Source organism: Chinchilla lanigera, unplaced genomic scaffold, assembly GCF_000276665.1.
Source record: "Chinchilla lanigera isolate Chin_1 unplaced genomic scaffold, ChiLan1.0 scaffold00018, whole genome shotgun sequence".
NCBI classification, from domain to species: Eukaryota; Metazoa; Chordata; class Mammalia; order Rodentia; family Chinchillidae; genus Chinchilla; species Chinchilla lanigera.
The window spans coordinates 19,320,621-19,328,992 of record NW_004955419.1 but is presented as its reverse complement, the minus strand read 5'-3'; the positions used below and the strand labels follow the sequence as shown (position 1 = coordinate 19,328,992).

General features: G+C 50.3%; 1 long non-coding RNA gene across 2 annotated transcripts in view; it reads left to right on the top strand.

The window, feature by feature from the left end:
• Window positions 1–2,091, top strand: part of LOC102023701 — a 6,023-nt gene extending 3,932 nt beyond the window's left edge. Inside the window, exons 4-5 of one of the 2 annotated variants that reach the window (XR_001233564.1) lie at window positions 1,555–1,691; window positions 2,052–2,091. This is a non-coding gene — a long non-coding RNA (uncharacterized LOC102023701). Of the gene's footprint in view, window positions 1–1,554; window positions 1,973–2,051 lie in introns of those variants that run through there. The other variant, XR_260646.2, reaches the window with a different exon arrangement.
• The last annotated feature ends 6,281 nt before the right edge of the window (window positions 2,092–8,372 follow it).

Sequence of the window (8,372 nt, the reverse complement as noted above, 5' to 3'; positions counted from 1 at the left end):
AAGGAGAAGGAGAAGAAAGCCCTGCCATCTGTGGTAACATGTATAAACTTAGAGGACATTATTTAAGTAAATAAATGAAACACAGAAAGATAAATACTACCTGACTCCACTTACTTGAGGCATCTAAAATAGTCAAACTCAAAACAACAGAGTAGAATGATGGTTGCCAGGGCTGGGGAAGAGGGAAGTGAGGAATTGTTCCTCAGTGTGTCTGAAGCATCAGCTATGCAAGGTCACTGTCTAAGAGATCTGCCGCTAGCCACATGGTACTGTGCACTTTAAAACATGTTAACAGAAGCCGGGCAGGGTGGCTCACCCCTGTAATCCCAGCGCTTGGTAGGCTGAGACAGGAGGATTGCAAGTGAGGCCAGCCTGGGCTATATAGACCCTGTCTCAAAATTCATTAGTTAAAAATGTTAACAACATAGATCTGTTAATTGCTCTTATCACAGAACAGAAAACACACACACACACACACACACACACACACACACACACACACACATGGAGATACTTGGATATGTTTAGTCCTGGGGCTGGGCAATGGTACACATGTCCAAGCTCATCAAAGTATATGCATTAAATAAATATAACCTTCAACACGCCATTATACCTCAATAAAACTTAAGAAAAGACTGGAAGATGATATCTTTTATGAAGCTCAAAACAAGAAAAAGAAATGAAATAACCGATTGCTTTCTCAGAGTCTACATTTAGAGTAAGATCATGAAAAGACCGAGGGACCCGCAGAGCACAAGGGTGAGGGCAGTGGCCGTGGGCGTAGCCGTAGTGGTGCGCAGGGCGCGAGATGGGAACAGCGCCCCCAAGCGGACGCGGCTACCCTAGATGGGCCCCAGCCCTGCACACGCAGGCCGATTTGGGAGTACTGGTTTTTTTCATCAAATTTCCCAATTTACGTTTGTGCGCGTATATCTTTTCCACCCATCATATGTGGCTGCCTAATGCTAGTACAAATTTTAGGAGAAAAAGAGCCTAGTCCTAGGGCAAAAGCCCAAATCAAGTCAACTGAATGAGGGAGATCTACATTAAGGCCACTTGCAACTCTGAGAACAGGTGTGTGGCGCCTGTCTCCCCCTCCCTCTGGCCCCCAACTCTTCTGCAGAGAGACAGAACTCCTCTGCAGTCCCCCAGCACCTGTTCTCTGAGTTCCTACTCTACGCCAGGGATTTGGAGATAGATTAAACTTTGAACTATGCGTGCTGGTACACACCTGTGATCCCAGCACTCGGGAGGCTGAGGCAGGAGGATCCCTGTGAGTTTGAGGCCAGTCTGGGATGCATAGTTAATTCAAGGCCAATCTGAACCACATAGCAAGACCCTGTCTCAAAAAAAAAAAAAAAAAAAAAAAAAGAAGAGAATTTGTCCTGACTCTAGACTTGCTCAGAGTCAGAATGCTGTGAAATGCAGAGACCCAAAAATACCTCAGAGAGCAAAGTTATGGAATCAGGTCTGCCTCTTCTGGTCTGGGATGGCTGCAGAGGGGGCCACCGTGGTGCTGGCTCCATCACCGTGTCACTGTCCTCTTCTGTGCAGGCCTCCCTGTGACCGCTCTGCCGAAGTTGGGTCTCAGAGCTCTGCACAGTGTGACTGCCAGACCTCGGAGCCCTGCGCGGGACTCAGACTGCTGCTCCTTGACTGAGGCTGTCAGAGCATCCTGACTTTGGCCTCGGGTATTTCAGCAGCGCTGGCCACTGCGTACAGCACTCTGCTCCACCCTGGGGGAGACACTGGGAGGTGCAGGGGACTCCTGCCCTCAAGGGGGGCTTGAGATGCAGTTGTTGGGGGCTGGCGCGGGGGCAACACACCCGTTTTCCTGGCACTCTACGGGCCCAGGCAGGAGGATCACAGCTCAGTGATTTAGCAGCTCTGTCCCCCATAAAAAAAAAAAAGGAAATGCTAGGAATGCAGCTCAGTGCAAAGGCCCCAGTACGAAAAAAAACAAGCAAGCAAACAGAAATACTCTGGGTTAAAGACATTATATTTTCTTTTGAATCTTCTTCTTCTTTTCATTTCTTTGTTTTTTGAAACAGGGTCTCACTAGGTAGTGCAGGTTGACCTTGAACTCACTGTGTAGCCCAGGCTGGGCTGGAACTCCTGTCAATCCTCCTGCCTCAGCCTCCGAAGTGCTGGGATTATAGACATGTGTTATCACATCCAGCTGTGAATCTTCTGTAAGATGGTTAATAAAGTTCTTTCTTTGTTGTTTCTCGTTTTTTGTTTTTGAGACAAAGTCTCACTTGTAGTTCAGCTGGTCTTGAATTTACTATGTAGCCCAGGCTGGCCTCAAACCCATGGCAATCCTCCTGCCTCAGCCTCCTGAGTGCTGGGATTACAGGTGTGAGCCACCATGCCTGGTAGTTCTTTCTTTTGTTGGGTATTTTTTCAGACTTGACATTGGTATATAGCTCAAGCTGAGCTTAAACTTGCACTGTTCCAGCCTCAGCCTCCCCAGTAGGTGAGATTGCAGGTGTGTACATTTATAGGTCTGGATGCCCTGGGTGGAATGGCTTGCTCTCAGGTGCATCCTGGATATTCAAAGGATCCCTGTGAGGCCACAGACGCTGCCTCAGTCCCCTGTGGCCAGGGCCCATTCCAGGGGAGCTGCTCAAGCAAGCACTGGTAACCGAAAGGAGCAAACTTTCCGGATTCGGATCTAGATAATCTCTCTGTCCTCTTGGGCTTTTCCCTTCTAAGGGCAGAGTCCTGACACCCGCTCTGAGCTGCCTGTGTGTGCTGGATCTCAAAGCATTTCAAAGAGGCCCGAAAGCCACATTCTGCAGCCAGGGTGTGTGCGTGTGTGCACGCACATGCGTACAGACGCGTGACATGCAATCTGGTTATTCTGGTTGCACGGCATCGCTCCGAAAACCCCAGAACACCGGATGCGCCTATTTAGGAGTCTAAAAACAGCGATCCCGTCCCCTGACTCAGGAGGGCCCGACAGCTCACAGAGCACCTCTTCCATAGCTTCTCCCTTCGCACACAACGCACCGTGGCCCGGGGGCCTGGGCTGGGCTCTACTGCCCCTGCCGCCCACGGTGCAGACAGAAAACTGAACCTCAGTGGGGAGAACCGCGCTGGCCAAATTCAAACAGAGCCAGGGCGGCCAGGCCCAAGGACAGAGACTTTCTGGCACCTTGTGGCAGGCCGGTGGCGCACGGCGCCCTCCAGGGTGCATGTGGGGAGCGAGTTCCGGGACTCTCGTGCCCTGGCTTGTCGCAGAGGCCCGGTTCTGGTCAGGGCTCAGGATGGGTGAGCTGGGAACTTCGTGAAGAGCAGGGCTTTGTGTCTCGCCGCTGCTCACAGCCTCCCCCCGGCGGCTGAGCCCTGGGGTCACTTGACGCTGGGCCGGGACTGGGCTGGAAGCAGGCGGAGAGGCTTCTGCGGGAACCAAGGCCATAGCTGGGTCTTCAGGAATGAGGAACGTTAGCAGAAGAAGGGGTTCACTGGGAGGGCATTATGCCAGGGAAAACGAGCAAAGACACTTTGTACCGCGCGGAGTCTCACACACTTGTGACCCCAGCTCCCCGGGAAGACTGCAAGTTCTAGACCAGCACGGGCTTCGTGGCAAGACGCTGTGTGCAGCACCCACCACCGCCAAAAAAGACGTTTCACGGGGGCTGGGGATTTAGCTCAGCGGCAAAAGCGCCTGCGTGGCAAGCGCAAGGTCCTGAGTTCGGTTCCTGGTACCGGAGAAAAACAAAAACAAAACAAAACAAAACAAAACAAAAGACGTTTCACGTCCACGCGCATCCGTATGACTACGGCCTGCATGACATTTACAGAATATTTTGCTGGACTACTTTTAAGATTAAACATGGCTGTTTACAAGGGCCACACTGTATCATGGGATTGCTTACTAGTTTCTTATCACTAGTACACATTACAATAAACACGTACATGCCGAAGCAAACAACAGTCACCCTCTTCTGCCCGTAGGATCTTCTGGTAGACCCGGGGAGGGTGGGTACCACGCTTGGGGATCCATGAACAAAGGCGAGGACCGGAGCGAGAGCGTGGGGGTGGGGTGCTGCTGGAAGCGGCAGCAGGAGGCTGCGTGGATGAGCATGAGCGGCGGAACCTGAACGGGCTTGTGTGCTGGCTCAGAGGTCGAGGCGGGCGGGATCAGCCCGGAGTGCGGATGGAGAGGCACCGAGAAGGCAGAGGAAAGCCCGGGACTCTTTCTTGTGGCTCAGGTTGTCCTTTGAAGGGCTTATTTTAAAGGGTAGCTATAAACCTCAACTCCCAGAACCCTCAAGGAGGCTGGTCTCCAACAGAGAACGCTCTTTGAAGGGAGAAACCATGGCCCAGGCGGCGAGATGACCTTGGGCGCATCACGTAACCTCTTGTGGCCTCGAGCATTCTGTCTTGGACATTTGTCAAGAAACCCAGGACAGGACCAGAGGCTGGGGGTCGAGAGTCTTTGGGCCCACTTCCCCCCAGATCACGGTTTCTCAGTTTGGCGTGGTGGATTTTGGGGCCGGATCATTCTTTGCTGTGGGGAACTGTCCTGGGCAGCGCAGGGTTTTGGCAGCATCCTTGGCCTCTGCTCAAGAGGTGCCAGTAGCATCCTCCCAGTTACGACAACCAAAAATATCTCCAGTCACTGACCAAGGTCCCTTGGAGGAGGAGGATGTTGCTAGACTTGTCGTGGGAGAAGGAGTGAGTCCTGGTGGCCACAGCAGTCTAGGCTGAAGCTGGCGCCCCGGGAGCAGCAAGCTTCCTGCCGTGGGGCCGGTGCCGCTCAATTTCAAAACCTAAGTTGAAGCCGGGCGTGGTGGCGCACGCCTATAATCCCATCACTCAGGAGGCTGAGGCAGGAGGATTGTGCGAGTTCCAGGCCAGTCTGGTCTACACAGCGAGCTCAAGGCCAGCCTGAACTACGTAGCAAGACCCTGTCTCAAAAAGATAAAAAAACCAAAAAAATAAAAACCTTAGGTGGGAAGGAGTTCTGTCATTGTGTTTATCACAGAAAGATCCCTCATGGACTCCCTAGCGCTCAGTATTTATTCGCTTACTGATGTCTGGGGAAGAACACCCCAAGGAGGTCACATGCTTGCAGCAGTCCAGGTGTGACCTAATGCTTCCCTGCTGAGGCCTGTCTTCCAGAAGAAGGCAGCCAGTAGGAGGAGAAAAGACCTTTGTTTTGGTCTCAGAGCAGCTCTGGGAACACTCAGGGCAACTACCCAGCATGGCAGCAGATTCACACACACTTTCCAGGCAGTAGAACCCGGCCAACCTGTTCTTTGACTCGTAAAAATAATTATAGTAGAGCATCACTGAGCGCCTACTGTGTACCGAGGCACACATCTCTCTAATCCTCACAACAATCCATTATCCCCCATTTACGACATGAGAACACTGAACTCTGCTGGACTAGGCAACTTACTTCCTCATTAAATAGAAGGCAACCAGTGGTGCAGACGGAGCCAGCTGGGTGTGGTGTGGCAGTGCACACCTATAATCCCAGCACTCTGGGAGCCTGAGGCAGGAGGAGCTCAAATTTGAGCCTGGCCTGGGTAACTTAGTGATTTAGCAAGGTCTTGTCTCAAAATAAATTAGGCTGGGCGTGGTGGCGCACACCTGTAATCCCAGCACTCCGGGAGGCTGAGGCAGGAGGACTGCTGGGAGTTCAAGGTCAGCCTGAATTGCATAGGGTGACCCTGTTTCAAAACAAACAAATGGGGGTGGGGGTGGGGAAGTGGGGGATAACTCAGCAGCACAGCACCTACCTGGCAAGCTCAAGGTCCTGAGTTCGATTCCTGATCCCCCCCCAAAAAACCAACAAAACAAATAAAAAATAAATATTAAAAAGGGCTGGGGAAGTAGCTCAGGGTGAAGGTCCTAGCTTCAATCCCCAGTACCAGAAACAAATACACAGAACAGTATGGACGGCTGACATGCAAGCTCCAGTCTGCTTGATTCCAAGGTCTTGGTTATTTCTCTCGTGTCAGGCTACAGACCCTCCCCAGTGGCACTGTGAGTGAGAAGGGACCGCACTGTGCTTCCATGGGGGCTGTGAAGAGCCATAGTCACAGGCTCCGTAGCTGGTGTTTTGGGAGCTGGAGCATTAACCCACTTGCACAGAACACCGGAGCCTGCTCCCTCTGGTTTTCTTAACCTTGTAAAATAAAGCTCAACCCAAATACACCACACAAATAGATACCTCAGTGACTGGTGGAGGCACACATCCTTTTAACTTTAGCCAGTAAAGCAACAGAACTTGCCCGCCGCCCTAGAGGGCGCTCACAGTTTCCATTGCAGTAATAGGCCCAAGTCTCCCTGCAAACGTAGCCACAGTTCTACTTTTGGAGTACTTGATTCCCTGCATTTATGATCTAGCTGGGACATCTAAATTCTGTAATAATCCTTCCATTTTTATGGTACTGGGGAGTGAACGCAGGGCCTTTGCACTGAGCTATATCACCAGCCTTTTAATTTTTTTTTTTTTTAAAGAGCTGGTGGCAGGGCGTGATGGCACATGGCTATAATCCTAGCACTCAGGAGGCTGAGGCGGGACGATCATTGGGAGTACAAGGTCAGCCTGGGCTACAAAGTGAGCTCAAGGCCAGCCTGAACTGTAAAGACCCTGCCTCAAAAAAAAAAGCTGGGTATGGTGGTGCATGTCTATATCCCAGTATTTGGGAGACTGAGGCAGGAGGATCCTTGCAATTTTGAGACCAGCCCGGGCTATAAAATGAGCTCAAGGGGGCTGGGGATTTAGCTCAGTGGCACAGTGCCTGCCCAGTAAGTTCAAGGTCATGAGTTTAATTCCTGGTACTGGAAAAAAATAAGTAAATAAATAAATAAATAAAAATAAAATGAGCTCAAGGCCAACGTGAAGTTTTAAATTAAAAAAAAAATTTTTTTTTTTAAATTTTAAGACAGGGTCTCACTAAATCCCTAAGTTGCCCAGGCTGGGCGTCCACATATGACCTTCCTGCCTCAGCCTCCCAGAGTGCCACATTTATAGGCACATGCCACCATGCCTGGTGTATCCTTCTCCAAAAACTTGGGAACTCTTAAGTTGGTTTATGTTACTCGCTTCTCCTTCATCCCTTTCCTACCCATACATTCTAGTATTTATTTTCTTTTTAATTATATATATTTAGCATGTCGTTTATCATACATATGGTTAACTACAGCCAATTACTTTATCCATCATCTTTCATAATCATCTTTTGTTTCTTTGCAGTACCAGAGATCTAACCCAGGGGCCTTGCACACGCTAGGTAAGTGCTCCAGTGCTGAGCTACACCCCCAGTCCCATAGATACACCTTTTGTGTATAAAAGCACCTGAAATTCACTCTTTAGGCAAAATTTCAGTATACAGTACAATATATATCTATTTTTTTTTTCTTTTTGAGACAGGGTCTCAGTATGCAGTTCAGGCTAGCCTCAAGCTCACTTTGTAGCCCAGGCTGGTCTCAAACTTGCAATGATTCTCCTGCCTCAGCCTCCTGCGTGCTGGGATTACAGGTGTGCACCACCATGCCTGGCTTACAATACAATATTATTAGCTAGAGACCTCATGCTCTGCATTAAATGTCTAGACATATTCATCCCACTTAACTATAAATTCATACTTTTTGTCCTACTTCACTTTCCGTCCCACTCCTCCTGCACACACTGTTCTCTCTGCTTCTGTGAATTTGACTGTTTTTAGATTCTGCATATGAGTGAGATCATGCAGTAGTTGTCTTTCTTTGCCTGGCTCATCAGCGCATGGGTTCACCCAGGTAGCACCCTCTGCTTGGTACACACTCAGAGGGCACGAAGTTGGCACCTATAGGGACATCTGAGCTCTCTATGAGACAATCCAGCCTTTAAAAGGGAGTCACAGCCAGGCGTGGTGGTGCACACCTGTAATCCCAGCAGTCGGGAGGCTGAGGCAGGAGGATAGCACTGAGTTCAAGGTCAGCCTGGCTAGACAGTGAGACCTTGTCTAAAAAAAAAAAAAAGATGAATTTTAAAGGGAGTCACTACCATCTGTGTAACATTGCTACACCAGGAGGGCATTATCCCTGCAGTTTAAATCTTCCTGGGGAAGGCCTCATGCGTGCTAGCCAAGTGCTTTATCACTGTACTACATCCCCAGCCCTCTTATTTTTTGAGATGGGGTCTCCCGAAGTGGCCGAGGCTGGCCTCAAACTTGCAATTCTCCTGCCTCAGCGTCCCAAGTAGCTAGGATTGTAAAAGTGTGCCAGCACAAGTGGCTCATGTCTTTCTGGAAGGCTCCGGCCGTCGGCCTCACCGGTTAGTGGGTTCCCCGGTGGCGTGGCTCCTCCATCACGTCGGATTTGGCAGAGGCGGAAGATGCCTGCGTATTCGATCGACCGGAGCTCTCAGT